The following is a 16,012-nucleotide window of genomic DNA, read 5'->3' as shown; positions in this document are numbered from 1 at the left end:
AGCGCAGGCATGGCCGGCCCCCATCACCCGCTCAGGCCTGCGGGAGCTCATCCAGAAGAAGCCCGGCGCGGGCAGCTGCGGCGCTCACTCACCCCAGGTCCCGCCCGCTCTCCTGGACCCAACTTAGGCCACAAGAGGACCTTCCCTGTGCGGGACTCTGTTCACCGCCCTTCTTCGTCCCTGCTCTCAAACCTTGCTCCTACAGCCTCCGCCAGTGCACCCGACCTACAGGAAAGTTGCTCCTGAGCGGTTGGAGGGGCGTCATCGCCTCCTAGCAACGCTCCTAGCAACCGGGTAACATCTGCTCCCAATGGTCCAATGCGAGCAGAGAACAGCTGCGCGCCCGCCTCGCGTTCCGAACCAGAGCGAGAGGCGCTTCAGAGACTGGAGGGACGGACCTGCGGGAGCCAGGGCTGCGGGCCGTGCTGCAGTTGCTGCCGCCGCCGCTGTCGCGCTGCCGCCGCCGCTGCCGCCGCCGCCGCTGTCAGCGCCCGTCTGAAGAGTGACAGCCGCAAAAGCAGGGAGCACCGAGCCCCGCGCCTTTACGAAACAAGTGCATGCGCCCGTCTCATGGTGAGTGGACCCAGCTCCCAAGGTAGGTGTGGACTCTTGCAGCCCAGTGCCTTCCTTTGAGGCTCAGAAAAGACTCCTCTCCTTGCGGGTGAGGGTAGGAAGGTGTTTGGAGATCCCACCCCGCCCCCAGCCCATTGAAAAGTGGTCAGCTGGTAGCCCCAAATATCCTGACTCAATAATAATAAAAAAATAATCTTGGAGTTGGTTCTTGGGGGTGTCCCTGCCCATCGCTGTTAGGTTTGTGTTGGGAAGTTTTCAGTCCTTGTTTTTCCTTGGACTTCGCTGCCTGTGTGCCTTAGGGGGGCCTGGAAGCAGCAATCGCTCACAGGAAGCCTGCGGTTTAGGCTAACATGACACAGTGTAGTCTCCGCTAATTGAATCAACACGTACGGGGAGCAACATCTTTTTAGGTCCTGCTCTGGAAAGGGTCCATTTGGCCGGGAGCAGACCTTCACTGTTACTCAACCTCCTGAAAAGTAACCATAGTAACTCACCTCTCTTTTGATGGGATCCTCCTCATTGGCTGCCTATCTGCCTTTGGAAAGCTCATCTCTCTAAATATAGAAGATGATGAGATCTGTAAGCCTACATCTATGTAGAAAAGGTGCAGTAAAACATGCCCTTTAAAGAAAAGTACTGTTTAGCTCTTTCAAAGCTCGTGAGAAATAGTGTGTATTCCAGAGAACGATTGAATTGGTGTATTTTGAGTTAACTGCTGGATTCTTACTTTAGAGGAAATATTTTCTGAAATTATACAAATCCTAGCATTTAAAAACAAATTATATATATATATCTCTGACTGAGTTTAAAAAAACAACAACACATTAACCTCCTGGTAATCTCCCAGTAAATAACAGGTGAGATCAGTTATTCAGTTATTTGCAAATTTCTTGGGATAGTTAAGATATCTCATGTTTGAAATTAAATTTGGAGAAAAATGAAATTAATAGTGTCTTCAAAGGCTTATCTATTTATCTCTCTGGTCCAGATCAACCCCCCCCACCCCCACCCCACCACCACCTCAAAGATCTTAGTGTCCTCCTACTAAGTGAGTTCACCTGACTTGATAACCAGTTCAAGTCAGTGTAGTGCTGATGTTTCCCATATTTGTGTCTGTCTCCTTGTTTCAAAACCTCAGGTAACCATTCATTCATGAGCCAGAGGCTGTGAGAAATGCTTGCTGTGCAAAGGGGAACTCTCACCAGATTTTCTGAAGCTGTCCTAGAAATACGCTTTTCAGATTGATTCAGCATTACCAGGTAATCACCGGCTTTACAGACATTACTGTTTAAATATGTATCCAGAGAAATAAATGCTAATGTAGCATTACCATAACTTACAAGATCAATATAAGGGGTTGTTTCTATAGATGGTTGCTGGGTATAAGTCAATAGAGGGTTTCTGTAGAAAGGACATTGGTGGGCTGGCAGAGCTTCCTCTCTTAGACCCCTGTGAATAGGAGGGCCAAATTAGGTAGCCTGGCTCAGGGAACATGTCAAGCGGAAGCCCGCTCTGCACACTGGTGCATGTCTGAATGAAAGCAATGAAAAGAACTCTCTAAATTGCAAAAAGAGATTGTACTGATGTTTTAAATTTAATTTGCATGAAGGTCATGATGATACAAACCCATCAGTGTTAAGCATTTAAACTCAGTTTTCAAGACTGAATACAGTCTTTTAATGAGTGTTCAGCCCTCCAGCGTTGTGTAACTTTCACATGTACTGAGCTATCCATGTGCACTTCCTGTAGGTAACCAGCCTAGCAAATTGTGATCAAATTCATGAAAATGTACCATGCTGCCTCTCTTCCCTTTCCCTACTTCCCTGTGTAAAAATAAATAATTGAACAATTTTACTCAGAAACCTATTTGAAAATTTACTCTGTTCTGGTTGTTGTATAGTGTTTATTTAAGTGTAGTTGGTATACAGTTTTATATCAGTTATGCTAGCATAGTGTTTATGAGTATCATGCGGCTTTGAAAATACTGGTCTCCATAGTCGTTGAAATATTTGTGGTTTAGTACTTTTAAGCATTAAAGATGACCATTTGAACCATCACAAATCTTGGTTTCAATTAGCCTGTAGTACTGCCCACCCTTTTTTCTTTCTCCATCACAATTACTACATTTTGTGGTGAAAAACAAATCTAAGGATACCCAAAAGACTTACTGTCATTCTTCCATGAGATGTGGATAGAGATCTAGTCATGCTATCAACCTGAGGAAAGTTTGAGTACAGCAGCCACAAGTATTGGTTCCTGTACATGCCTTAGTCTTGTGTCTTAGTAATTTATACACATCCTATTTTTTATATAATATGCATAGGAGTTTAAAATCATTCAGTGCCTTTAATTATTGAATGAGTCTTCCCTTTCGTGAAGACCACTGCCACAATCAAAAAAGTCAAGTAAAAGAGGCTCTTAAATTTTCATTATGATTTTATCCTGAATGTATAATGTGCAGAATATATGTTGTGTACCTTTGGAGAACAGATCTGTTTAAAATCATTCACCAGAAAATGTTATCATGGTATTTAGCTTTAAACAAATCAAATAGTACCATTATAATATACGTATTTAATCCTAGAGACATTGGTGGATCATTAGAGTGTGAAAAACAGTTCTCACCAATTTATAGTTAAGACTGTAGTCACTCTCCTCAATAGGAATACCAGCTGTAATTGAACATATAAAGAGGGGTATAAAGAGGGGGTGTACTTTAGTCTATAAGGCTCAGATAAAGCTGAGATCATTCAGGTTAAAATGGAAACCAAGTCCTAATTTCAGTTTTTTTCCAACTCTTGTTGGAAGTTTTTAGGTGTTTATGAACATTCCATGTTCTGTTTTATGCCATGGTACTTTCATGATTAAGAAGATGCTTTGTAATGTGGAGGAAAGTGGAAAGGTTTGATGAAGATGCTGAGGTTTCTTGCCTCCACATCTGGGCTCTCCACTGAGGACTCAGGCCAGCTGGCTTCAGCTATCAAAACACTGACTTCCCAACAATAGGTCTAAACTGAAGGCACAGGCCAGTTCACATTGCTCTATTTGTTAAAGCGATCCGCTTCAAAAACCCAGAAAAGGGTGAAATTAGAAGAATTTCAGAAGCGGAGGTGTAAATGGACTATAATCATTCAGCACTAACACTGAGGCAGAGATACACATTCCGGTTTAGGGGAAGCCAATCCTTGTCAAGCTCCCATCCCCACACCTTATCTTACCTAATAAAAGAGAAACATGCAAATTAACCATCACTCCGCTACGCCCACAGCCAATCAGAGTGAGTATGCAAATTAACACAACAAAGATGGAGGTTAATTTGCATATGCAGGCACAGAGCCGCCAGAAGCCTGCTATGAGGGGAAGGGGGGCGGTGGAGGGAGCTACTGGAATGGTGCTCCAGAGAGAAGCAAGGATGTGCCGGCAGCCAGGGAGTGGGGACTTGCCGGCTCCTGGGCAGCTGGGAGTGAAGCCAGGGGCCTATTCTTGCACGAATATCGTGCAATGGGCCTCTAGTTTTTAATAAGTTATCTGTCTAAATAGTATCAATGCGTTCCTGCAATGGTGTATAAGAGTATGTTTTCTTTTTAAAATGATTATCAAAAGGGAGTGTGGATCAGAAACATCACGAAAAGCGGGGGTATTGCAAAGAGAAGCAGGACTCAGAAGCCTAGCCTCACGTCTGCCCCCCTGTGGTACTTGTTTCATCACTTCATGGTTCAGGTGCTCTACCTGTAATGTGGGAGATAGACCAACTCTTATTCAATTAGGTGGAGTGCGTGAGCTTGAACACAGTGCAATTTAATGAAGCACCTTTAGCTCCAGAGAAGGCAGCCTCCTTGTGAAGGAAGAACATTTTGCCACTAGAGCAGCTCCAGGTGGTGACACAAATCAGGCACCATATGAGTGAGGGCAGAGAACCACCAACTCCAGAGCAAATTCTCAGAAATTCTGAGTGAGAAAAGTTGTTCACGAGTCATTACATCTTTTGTTTTTCTACAAACCCTTTGGGATACCTGGCTAAATGTTTTGGGTGCTGTAACCCAACCTGATGGTGGTATCAAAGTGGAAGATGATATAGATGATATAAATCAGATACTTTTCAAAAGACCACCTGCTGTGTGTACATTAGGGATTACAACCTTCCTTTCTGAGCAACAGACAGACCTGGGCATCTAAGGCAGTTATAGCCTCTCCATGGACATTATTGGGAAGATATTTCCTGGGACCTATATATAGCTATGTGGTTGCTTCACTAATTTTCTTTCTTATTCCCACTTCCCAAAGTGAAAGTGGAGTGGCAGGGCGGATCATCTTCAAAACAAGGAATGCACTTGTGAGTTTACCCAGGCAGCCTACAGCGCTTGGTCTCTCTCAGGACTAGGGCCCGGTCATGGCAGAAGTTAGGCTTTGTGCAGCATCTAAGGTAACTTCCTCGCTACAGGGATGCTCACATCCCACAGAATGCTCTTCTCCTTGGTTCCAAGGCCATCACCAGGGAACAAGATAGATTTGTGGAATTGGCAGTGTTTCCCTTAATATCCTGTGCCTGTAACTGGGGCGGTCCCAAATGCTGCTGGTCTCTTGAGAAACCCTTCTAACTCACTGGCTGTCAGTATCCCAGTGAAGGTAACTATGAAAGTCTTCCAGGAGCCACAGCTTGTTGGTAATTTTAAACTGTCAGTAGAGTCAGTCTTGTGCTTGGGGTAGATGATCCATTTGATGAAAGAGATTGTTCTATTGATTCAGAGCTCAAAACTGGCACCGAGTTCTGCTCCCATACAACACAGTTCACAGAAGGGTGCCAGGTAAAGGTTTGTGAGGGAGACGATTGATGCAATATTGCTAAATATCAACAAGACTGAAGGTCCACAGAGGGCACAGCATTACAGCTTTGGATGTTGCAGAGGGCACAGCATTACAGCTTTGGAACACACTCAGGAATGTTTCATGCATCCTGTGCGTAACACTAAAGGGAGGACAGATGTCCCACAGATAACATAGTGCTGCTGAGTAGGGTATATGTATGACTTCAAAAACACGATAACAAATAATGATACCTAACATTTATGGACCAAAGAATGTGTGGATATGTAACAGGCACTGAGTATGTGCTTTTAAAACATCATCTCATTTAATTTGCATACAACTCTCCATGAGTTTGGTATTTCATTGATGGGGAAACTCAGGCTCTTTGAGGATAAGCAAATGTTGCCCAAAGTCACTAAGCACAAACACTGTAGAGCTGGGATTTGAACTAGGCCTGTGGAACAGTACTGGAAAGTTGTGCTGAAGCACGTATTTTAAGTCTGCAGCAAGAGTACAGAATATGGCCAACAGTGACAGATGGAATAGCTCTTGCTAAACAAAAGTGGTCATGGGCCTTAAAGCAGGATGACTGGTAGCTTTGCCACCAGGTAAGTGTAGGTCTCCGCCTATCTAAATAGACCTACACTTTTTGTTGTTAATCCTCACTGGAGGATATTTTTTTCCATTGCTTTTCAGAGAGATTGGAAAGGAGGGAGGGAGGGGGAGAGAGACAGAGGACAAAAGAGTGCAACATCGATGTGAGAGAGACACATTGATTGATTGCATCCTACACATGTCCAAAGCAGGGCCAGGGATCAAACCTGCAACCCAGGTACCTGCCCTTGACTGGGAATGGATGCTCTAACTGCTGCTGAGTAGGATATATGTACTACTGAGGGCGAGGCATGTACTTTCTGAGGCTCATGCCAGGCTAACACCACAAAAAGGGAAATCAGTGGGAGACTGGAATCAGAGGCCCTTGAGTTGTCTGTAGCATGAGTCAGTGAGTCAGTTGTTGATCTGAGATGAGAACCCACCTCTTCTCCCCATTGATGAGACTCTTCTTTTGTCTGTGGCTACAGATGCACACATCTAATGGGATGGTCTCGACGCTGGTTTTGCAGTGTATTGATGGCATGAAAATGAAAAGCTTACCAAAATTCAAATATGTTAAACTCATCACTTCATCATCTCTCAGGCTTTTCACAGTCCTGGACAAAGAACAGGTTACGATGACAGGAGTTGTTCTTTTATTATTGTCCGTTCTTTCAAAGTGTTTGTAAATTAATTTGCTGATGATCTTTTCTTAATGTACTGCCCTGGGCCGTCCACCAAATGAAATCACTTGTACAATAATAGGGTTTCAGTTGTCTGGAGGCAGAAGCAGAACAATAAGAAAGCATCTGAGCAATCGTTTGTAATTACATTTTAAACATTTATTTAAAGAAATAAGTACAAATTGTACTGCCAGAACTCCAATGACGGGATGGTCATTCTGTTCTGTGATTCTTAATTTGTTGCTTGTTGAAGATTTACACCATGAAATACCCTGAGCCCAGCAGAGGTTTCATGTGTCCAAAGGAAACAATTTGAATATACAAGCCAGCATTCGCCATTTTACCTTCAGAGATAAATGTAGGCTCAGCCTAATTCAGTTTTATGACTTATGTGCTGTTCTCAGAGCTCAGGACACTGTCTAGGAAGACAAAGTCATTTTACTTTTTCTTATCTATTTCATCAGCTTCATTTGAATTACAGGCTGGGCAGAGTTTGTCTTTTTAGTTGCAGGAGACTTATGCATACAGATTTACACATGTTTACGGGGTAATAACAGGCACACTTCTTTGGATATTTGGAGTAACTTTAACTCTCCAAATAACTGTGTGGATATTTCAAAAATATTTCCTTTACCCCAAATATATGACCAGAGGCACTAAACCCAGAAATATTTGCTTGGAGCCTTTATTGTACCTGTACTATATTTTTAAACGTGACTGTTTGAAATATTCCTTTGCAGTCTTTTACCTCTCTAATTATAACCTAGTATCTCCGGGAGGCAGGGTGATGGAAAGAGTCTCAGAGTCAGAGCTGGGAGGCCAGGCTGGGATTTGCTTCTGTGGAATAGATCTGTCCTTATTGGCACTAATAAGAGCTAGGATTTATTGAGTACTTACTATATAATAGGCACAGTGCCAGCCTCTGGCCATGAATTATTTCAGCGCTCCTATGAGCCAGTATTATTTCTATCCCCACTTTGCAAATGAGATTCGTAGAGTTGATGTAATTCTCTCAAGGTCACACAACCAAGAAGCGGCAGAGCGGAAATTCAAACCCACTTCCATCTGACTTCAAAACCCAAATTCTTAGTGGACAACAGACTGTAAATCATTGAACTGCTCTGGGCCACAGTTTCCTCATCTGCAGACTTTTGGAGGCTGAACCAGGTGATCAGATAATAGTTTCCCGGTCTGAATTTTTGAGTTCCAGTTCAGCCAAGAAAACAGATGTAGCTACTTATGTTTGCTGTATATTTTGGTCTCAAAGTGGCTAAGAGCATCCTCCAACATTTGATGCTGAAAACATTGCAAGTAGCTAAACAGCCTGTAAGGAGGTAATTGTCAAACTGATACCAGCTGGGAAAGCTTTTCAGCATTTCAACAACCCATGGGGGTGTTTTTTAAGAGCAGTAACTAAGTTGCTAAGTGTGCTTGTTGCCCCTGGAGCTGAGACACTACTCTAGTCCGCTGAGAATTTACTCTGTATTTTCAGGGTCTGCAACATTCATAATCTTAGACTGACTGCTTGAATACAGCCAGACAGAGTCTTTATGAACCTTAGAGACATTTGGTATATTTTTTGGCCTAAATAAAAATATCTTCCCCAGAGCGTTACTTGCTGTATTTGACATTTGGTTCTCCAAGTTGCCACCTGCCCTTCCTTGTATCATTCATTCAAAGGCTTTTAACTGGTCATAAATGCCGTAGACATTGCATTGCTTTGGAAAATAAGACGAGCAGACATTTAAAGATAGGTACATATTATATTTATGATGCTTTCCTTATGGTAAAGTCACTCTTCTCATTTCCAAGTCTTTCTTCATCCTGTGCTACTCTATAGTAATTCATTGGACCTTATTTTAAGAAATCAGCGACTTCTCCAGTTGTAATGGGAATAACAGCCATTGATACTTCTTAATGTGAGCCTAGGAATTTATGTTGAAAAGTGACATCATTCACTAGTTAAAATGCAGTCTGGCTTTGTTCATGATGCTAAATGCAGTCTGGCTTTGTTCATGATGCTAAAGCATTAGCCAATGTAGCCAATGTTGCAATAGCAACAACAACAAAAATCAATCAAGCTGATTGCTTGGCATTCTGATGATAAGGCAATCGGCTGATTGGCTCAATGTTCTGTTTTTCAACTTGCTGTTGTAGTGCTACTCCCGAGTTTGCCTAAGAGGCTTTTAACACAGAGGCTCTGAAAAAACGTGGCCCTCAACATCATCTGGAAATTTGTTACAAATGTATATTCTCTGCTCCCAGCCCAGACCTACGGAGTTAGAAACTCTGGGGGCAGGCCCCAGCAATTCATGTTTCAAGATCTCTCATGGTGCTGATGCTGGCTAACATTTGAGAACCACTGTGGCATCAACTAGTTCAGTGGTCGGCAAACTCATTAGTCAGCAGAGCCAAATATCAACAGTACAACGATTGAAATTTCTTTTGAGAGCTAAATTTTTTAAACTTAAATTTCTTCTAACGCCACTTCTTCAAAATAGACTCGCCCCGGCCGTGGTATTTTGTGGAAGAGCCACACTCAAGGGGCCAAAGAGCCGCATGTGGCTCGCGAGCTGCAGTTTGCCGGCCACGTAACTAGTTAAACCATTTAAAAAGACGTCAGTCACAGGAATCGATTGTCATCGCGGAATGTCCCAAAGTTTCACCTAATTATTTGATTAAATCCGTTGAAAAGACACCAAAGAAAATGTTTACTGAAAAACAGCCCCTGGGAAAAGTGCTTTCAAAGATGCTTCCTTTGTTTTCAATGTAATCAATTTTGTTCTTTTGTTCTAACCTTTTAAATTCTGTAAAAACTCCATATAAGCCGAGTTTTGCTGATTGAATTCATAGGTTGTATAAAGTAGCAATTGTTGTCTTTGCTTAGATTGTGAGTGATCATTACACATTTGTCTCTTTTTTAGGTCAGACACACCAGTGGTTTAAAATTTTTATTGTCCTTGTAAGATATGCTAACTCTATTTAAAGGCTCTCTTGGGTTTATAACCCATTGTGAGACACTGACTACTTGGAGTGCTTAAAGTGTGATTTTCGTAGCTTTTCCTACCAGTTTAGAAAAATCACTCAGCTACAAAAAGCTGCAGGAAGCATTTATATAGATGCATCGAGTTGGGGAAAAACTAGAAGGAGCAGATTCTTGAAGAACACATTTTTAATATTTATGATTTAAAAAATGTAGGATGTTAGAGGAAAAACATCAAATGTCTTAACCAAAAACTTACTTAGCAGTTTAATAAACTACTCATTTTGAGAAGCAAATGGTTTCAACACCTGGAAATATTTGAGATTAAAATAGACAATGGTTAAACATGAACTTTTTTTTTTTTTTTTTTTTTTTTTTCTGGTCTGGCCTCTGAGGTTGAATCAGTGCTGAACAGGACTCAGTAATTTGTAGTCTAAATTCATTCACTGCGTTCACTAGGAAGCTCCTTGCCTTTTGCTTTTAAGGTCGAACTTGCTTCTTTTCTGTGATATGAGCACCACCTAGAGTACACACTAGAAACTTCCTTTAAACCAAACCATCTCTTTTCTGAAAATCTGCTCTCAGAACATTGTCCTCCTTAACTAAGCCAGAATCCTCATTAGCAATAGTATTCCAAAGGAGAGAACAAAGATTTTCATTTTCAGATATTACACCAAGGTCAAGTTTGCTAGTCAGAATGTTACTTAAACCTTTCATTAAGATTAACTCTTTAAGACAGGCATTATGAGGATGGTGATATACCATCACCATATCCTAGGCTTTATCTATAGACAGACACAATTGTTTCTTTAAAGTGTAATTGGGTCACCAACCAGTTTTACACCAGCTTGATTAACCCAGAAGCATTAAATTACCTCTGTAAATTTGGCAGTTTAACTAAAAGAATGATGAAAATAACATCTTTGTTCATTACATTTTGTGAATCAAATTGGGTATGTTTCGGCATTAAATGGCATGGAAGGAAATAGAGGATTGGTATTTTATTTTCAAGTGGATGCTTAAGGAAATAACCATAATTCTGCAACCTGAACACCGATTCTGGGTCTGAATAATGGCATTTCCACCACAGGGCAATGCCCCTGACTGCTTTACCAAGCTGCTTAGTAAGTGAAGAGAGAATACCATTTTTCCAGGGCCCCCTGTTCCTTTTTACTCCTAGCACTTTTATGGTAAAATACCCTGTGTCACAAAATCTGACTTTTCTCCAATTATTTTGTTTTGTTTAGCTTATCCAACCAAAGTATTAACATACACATTAACAACGTCGAAAGTAGCCTACTTTAAGAGGAAATATGCAGAAGAAGAAGATTTACATCAAGATTACCATGGGTATTTTCCAAAAGTAAGGGTTCACCTGTTACTATTCTTTCATTTTTATGACTCGGCAAAAAGCTCTGGCTTTTGTGTCTCTAAGGCAAGTAGCTTTAACGATGTGCTTGCCTTCCAGCACTTGATATTGCCCGAAGACAGGACCTGCATACTCAAACTGTCTCTGGAGAAGCTCAGGTTTCTTGAAGACCCAGAAACCTACTTGAGAAGGTCTGTGTTAATTAACAATTTGCTGAGGAAGATCCACCTGGAGACGGAGAAGGAGAGCTATGAATACTTTAAAGAAGCTCCCTGTTATAAGACTGCTTATTCTGATGCAAGAAAACGGCTGAAGTTTATGGTACAGGAATGCTGTTCTCAGTCTCTCTATTACGAAGAGCTGCATTCGTATCATATTGTGCCTTATGCTTCGGAAAATGCCATTTACGGGATGGGCTACACTAGCAGCCACTTGGAGCAGAATTCTCAGTTGCTTATTTATAAAATGAATTAAAGTAACTGTTAAGTCCATTGATACTTTGTTTCTAAATGCCTGAACTGTTTATAGTGAAGATGTGAAAGTAAGGCACTTGAGATCCAAGATGAGATGCATGCTAAACTGATCGGAGAGAACTCTGGTTATTACTCAGCAGTCCTTAGTATCATCAAGTCAAATTGGAAATAAGTCCACCCATTATTAAGTGGCGAGTAAGTGCTTCAGAAGCACCTCCTCTCCCAATTTGTTTTAAGGTAAAGTATAGGAAGAGACTAGATCGACATCTTACACAGATTTAAACAATTTAAGCCTGTATTTCCAAATTCTGCCACTCATGGTGAAAAGTAACAGATGAAACTGATAAAATCTTGTCCCTGAGGATTAAGGGTGGAACAAATTTACAGTAATTTTCTGTAAACCATGAGGAGAGAGGTAGGTTCTTGTTGAAAAGCTTTGGCGTGTCAAGCATTGTGCCAAATAATTTTTTGACATCATTCTCCTTTTAGCATTTGTGGCAATTCAAGATGGGGCATACTTATGGCAATTTAACTGCTGACTGTAACAACCAGACTACTCCAGCCTGATCCATTTTCCATTTTGCTTTTTGTTTTTTGGTCTCTTTTAAAGTGAAACTTCATAAACTAGCCTTGTGGATGGGCTTTTCTCTAAGTTCTAGGGGTCGTTAAAATTTGTGGTGGGTCTTTAGTTAAGAGTTTAAATTTTATTTATGATGTCATTTTTTTATAGGTTGTGAAGCTCAGGAAAAGAGTAGGCAGGGAAAATTTGTTTTTAATAGGTTGATAATTTTAAAAAAATCTTATCTGCAAAAATTGGGGAGAACAACAGAAATTCTACAATATGTTATTTCTTTAAGAGTGCATTTAAGGCTGCCTGGGTGAAACTTGGCACTGACTTTTGTACAAAGTTGACCATTCCCTATTTGACAAAATGTGTCAGAATGCCTTTCGGGTGGAGTTTAGATACGCCCCTATATTTTGCAACTTGAAAGCTAATTATTTAACACGTTGGATAGATTCCTGAAATCCTTTGAAGTAGTTCATCATTTTCTTTGAGGTTCGAGTGAGATGTCTGACTTCAGTGTCATGAGTTATGTCCTATGGAGCATATCATTTAAGTAAGTGTCACTAACTGATAAAGCAGATCGGGAAAACTAGGTGCCAAAGGTATATTCAAGAAAATACCAAAGACCCAAAGATGAGTGTTGGCTAGACTGTGATAATCAAGGTAAGAATCTTAAATAAGGATTGTACAGGACAGAGGAGAACATTGTGGGAGGGTTTGGGAAAGATTTGCCTGCTAATGTGCTTTCCGAGCACTGTACACATCATCATGATAGTCAAGGACACTGCTTTAAACGAAGACATTGCAGGCCTTCCGCGATCATATGTTTTGGCAAGTTTAAGTATGGTGAGTTGTCAGCCTTGTATCTTGCTTCATTGAAAGCCATCTTATAACCAAGAAGGCCTTTTTCTCTTCAAGAGAATTTTGTTTTTAGTTTTGACTCACAACTTGCTCCCTCTAATGAGTCGTAGAGGTGATTAACATGGATGCTTTTGGTATAAAGAATATCAGTACTCTAATCAGCATGCATTGTTAGAGCAACAGAGCTATATAATTGATAAAAGTATCTGGTTTACATTTAATTGCTCAATCAAAACTAGGAAAAATGCTTTAGAACAAACTGAAAAATTATAATTGATGTTAATTTCTAAAGGCATTTGGTATAAATGGTGAGATAGCTTTGAAATACAAATATAAATATTTAAAAATTAATTTAAGGGCAAAAACTTGGCCACAAAGTTTAGGAACTTTATTTTACTGCTTATAAAGTACCTTATTTTCCAGAATGTGTCTTTTAAAATGTAGATTTCTTAAACAGTGGGGACATTATTTGAATAGACTCAAAATTTGTTAGGATAATATTACTATCATATAATTAAAAATAGAATTAGCTCTCCAATAGTTCAAATTTTTTACTGAAAAGAACATTTGGCCCCATTTAGGACAGTATCTACAAGAAAACACACTAGTGCTAATAGACGTGACTTACTAAAATGTCACATATTACAATTGTTTGAGGAGAGAAATGCACATACTTTGCAATATAAAAGAGCAAGAGAGAGAAAATTACCAAGACAGCATGAAATTGTAATATATACTGTGTCAGAAATCTTAAACAAAGCAAGAACTCTTAGTCACTGAACCAGTAAGAGATGTGAAGTCTGTTTATTTGGTGACATCATTAACCCAGCTCTCTGAACTATACATTCATATGTAGAGAAGGAACTTATAAACCAGCAGTATTTCTGAATATGCTTTTAAAAAATATGTGCTGATTTCAAAACAAGTTATTTAAAAAATATCTTTTAGAGCATCAAATTTCTCTTCCAATAAACAATTCATAGATGAGTTGACTAATGTTATCTTGACTTTAAAAAATAGTATTTGTATTTCAACTATGTAACTTTCTGAGCTAACCAATAAGATTGCTGTGATTTATCCTGCCAAACTGAATCATAGGGAGACCCTGCTAGACTGCTCCATATGTGAGAGGCCAAATGGGTGACAAGGTACAACTTTTTCGAACCTGGACGTCCTTTCTCTGGTGACCAGAGCCACTCTTAGAGTAAGACAGAGAGGGTGGGAAATCTGAGTGCCTTTGGTAATTTTGATCACTCTTGTGGGTGCCCAAACAGCCTAAAGACCTAGTAAAAAAGAAGAAATTTTTAAAAAGAGGAGAGGAAAAATGAAGAGATGAGGAAGGGCAAAAGGAGGGCAGAGAAATAAGGAACAGGATTAGTAAGTGAAAGAAAAAGTTGTTTCATGTGGGGCGGGGTTGCTTGCTTATTATACTCAATTTTGCTTTCCTGCCTGTTATACATCTAAAACCTGAGATCCTCAATGTATTATCTTTTCTTTCATTTGCTGATGATGCACAAGATTAGATTCTATTCAATATATGCATTATTTGAAATGTGGTATTTCTGTGAAACATACCTGACACTGAGCTCCTAGGCAGATGAGAAAGGGAAAAATAGAAATTAAGTTGAGGAAAAGACTAAATGGCGAGCCTGTGTATACATGGGTAAGCTCGAATGCAGGATCAGATTCCAATGTATATTCCTAGATTTAATAAATTCTAGTGCTGGAGGACTTGGAATTAAGTATAATTCCCCACTATTAATTGAGCAGCTACTATGAGCTAGGCACTGTGCCAGGGTCGAGGATATACTAGTAGAGAAGAATGTGCACAGTTTCTTTGCTTAAGCAGTTCACTGATGAGAGAGGAACTCAGCAATGTATGGCTTTCATTTAAATGGTAAGGATTCTATTGGGAGTAGCACCTGCATTTTTCTTTTTCAAACTATGGGATTGTTCTCAAGTGTATGTCTCCAAAGGCATTTGTAGCTGAGAAGATGCACAGGGAGAAGGGAAGGTCCACTAACCCAGATCTTAAGGAGTGTGCATTCTGCTTTGCAGCATTTTTTTTTTAAAACTTGGAGGCATAATAGAAAACTGCTATTGAAGAGGGAGAGCATGGATGACCTTAGCCCATTCCTTGGACTCAAGAGGTCAAACACTGACCAATTCCTTATCCTTTGACTTCTGTAACTTTCATGTTTTTTACAAGAGAAAACTAGGCTAATATTAATGTCAAGGAGAGTCTTGAAGAGAAGCAGAATTGGAAAAATCACAGCCTGAGAATTGTATATAGGGTGTTCAAGGTGAAAAGGGCAGCATTTTTTAATTTGCCTTGTGCTGGTGAGTAGCTTAAGTGAACCCCAGAGATACCTTAACACCTGCTACTGGAGCTATCATCCTTCTCTACCACTGGCTTCCTCTCTGAATCACAGCCCAGCATCCAGTCTTTGCTGCAACTAGAAGTTATGGTTCTAATTCTTCACTCTCCTTCCCCCCAGCATTGATACTGATTTGCCCAAAAATACTTGCAGGAAAGTAACAATTTGCAGTACTGGCTGAACTCCTGTGGGAAAGGGTTTTCAGAATGCATCAAACTAGAATTCATCAGTTTCTTGATACAAATCTTTGGAAAATTATTGTGCTTAGTCATTAAATAATTGTCTGATAAGGTGATCTTCATGTTTCTAGAGTTCACTGTATTAGTTATCTGTTGTGTACGTTTTTGCTAAAGAAAAAAAACCTTAGGTTGGAAACAATGGCAGACTGTGTGTAATTAATTCAAGCACTTCATGAATATTTATGTAATATATGGAATTTTAACTTACATTTTCCCATTCTCAAACTTCTATACTATATACATCAGCATGTGACACGTTTCAGGTTTTTTGTTTCTTTTTTAAGTGAACCCTGCTTAAAAGTTGTTTCATTCATGGTTGAACATTTTGGGCAAAATTTCCCTATTAAAGTGGTTCTTAGCTGTTCCCAAGGATGACTTATAGCTGTGTGGATGAAGAACATTCCTCTACCTTAGCACTTCTCCAATCTTTGGTGCATATAAGTCACGGAAGATCTTGGTAAAGTATGGATTCCTTTTAATAGGTCTGG

The 16,012-nt window shown here is 40.2% G+C and overlaps 1 long non-coding RNA gene across 1 annotated transcript; it reads left to right on the top strand.

Annotated features, from left to right (window-relative positions):
* Nucleotides 1-377: 377 nt before the first annotated feature.
* Nucleotides 378-15,657, top strand: LOC308236499. The gene is made up of 4 exons (XR_013959298.1): nucleotides 378-573; nucleotides 1,712-1,832; nucleotides 10,887-11,002; nucleotides 11,108-15,657. It is a non-coding gene; the product is annotated as an uncharacterized lncRNA (long non-coding RNA).
* Nucleotides 15,658-16,012: the final 355 nt, after the last annotated feature.

The sequence above is a fragment of the Plecotus auritus genome (assembly GCF_963455305.1).
Source record: "Plecotus auritus genome assembly, chromosome: 1".
In the NCBI taxonomy this organism is placed as follows: Eukaryota; Metazoa; Chordata; class Mammalia; order Chiroptera; family Vespertilionidae; genus Plecotus; species Plecotus auritus.
The sequence above is the reverse complement of the archived record's forward strand: the minus strand, read 5'-3'. Positions and strand labels throughout refer to the sequence as shown.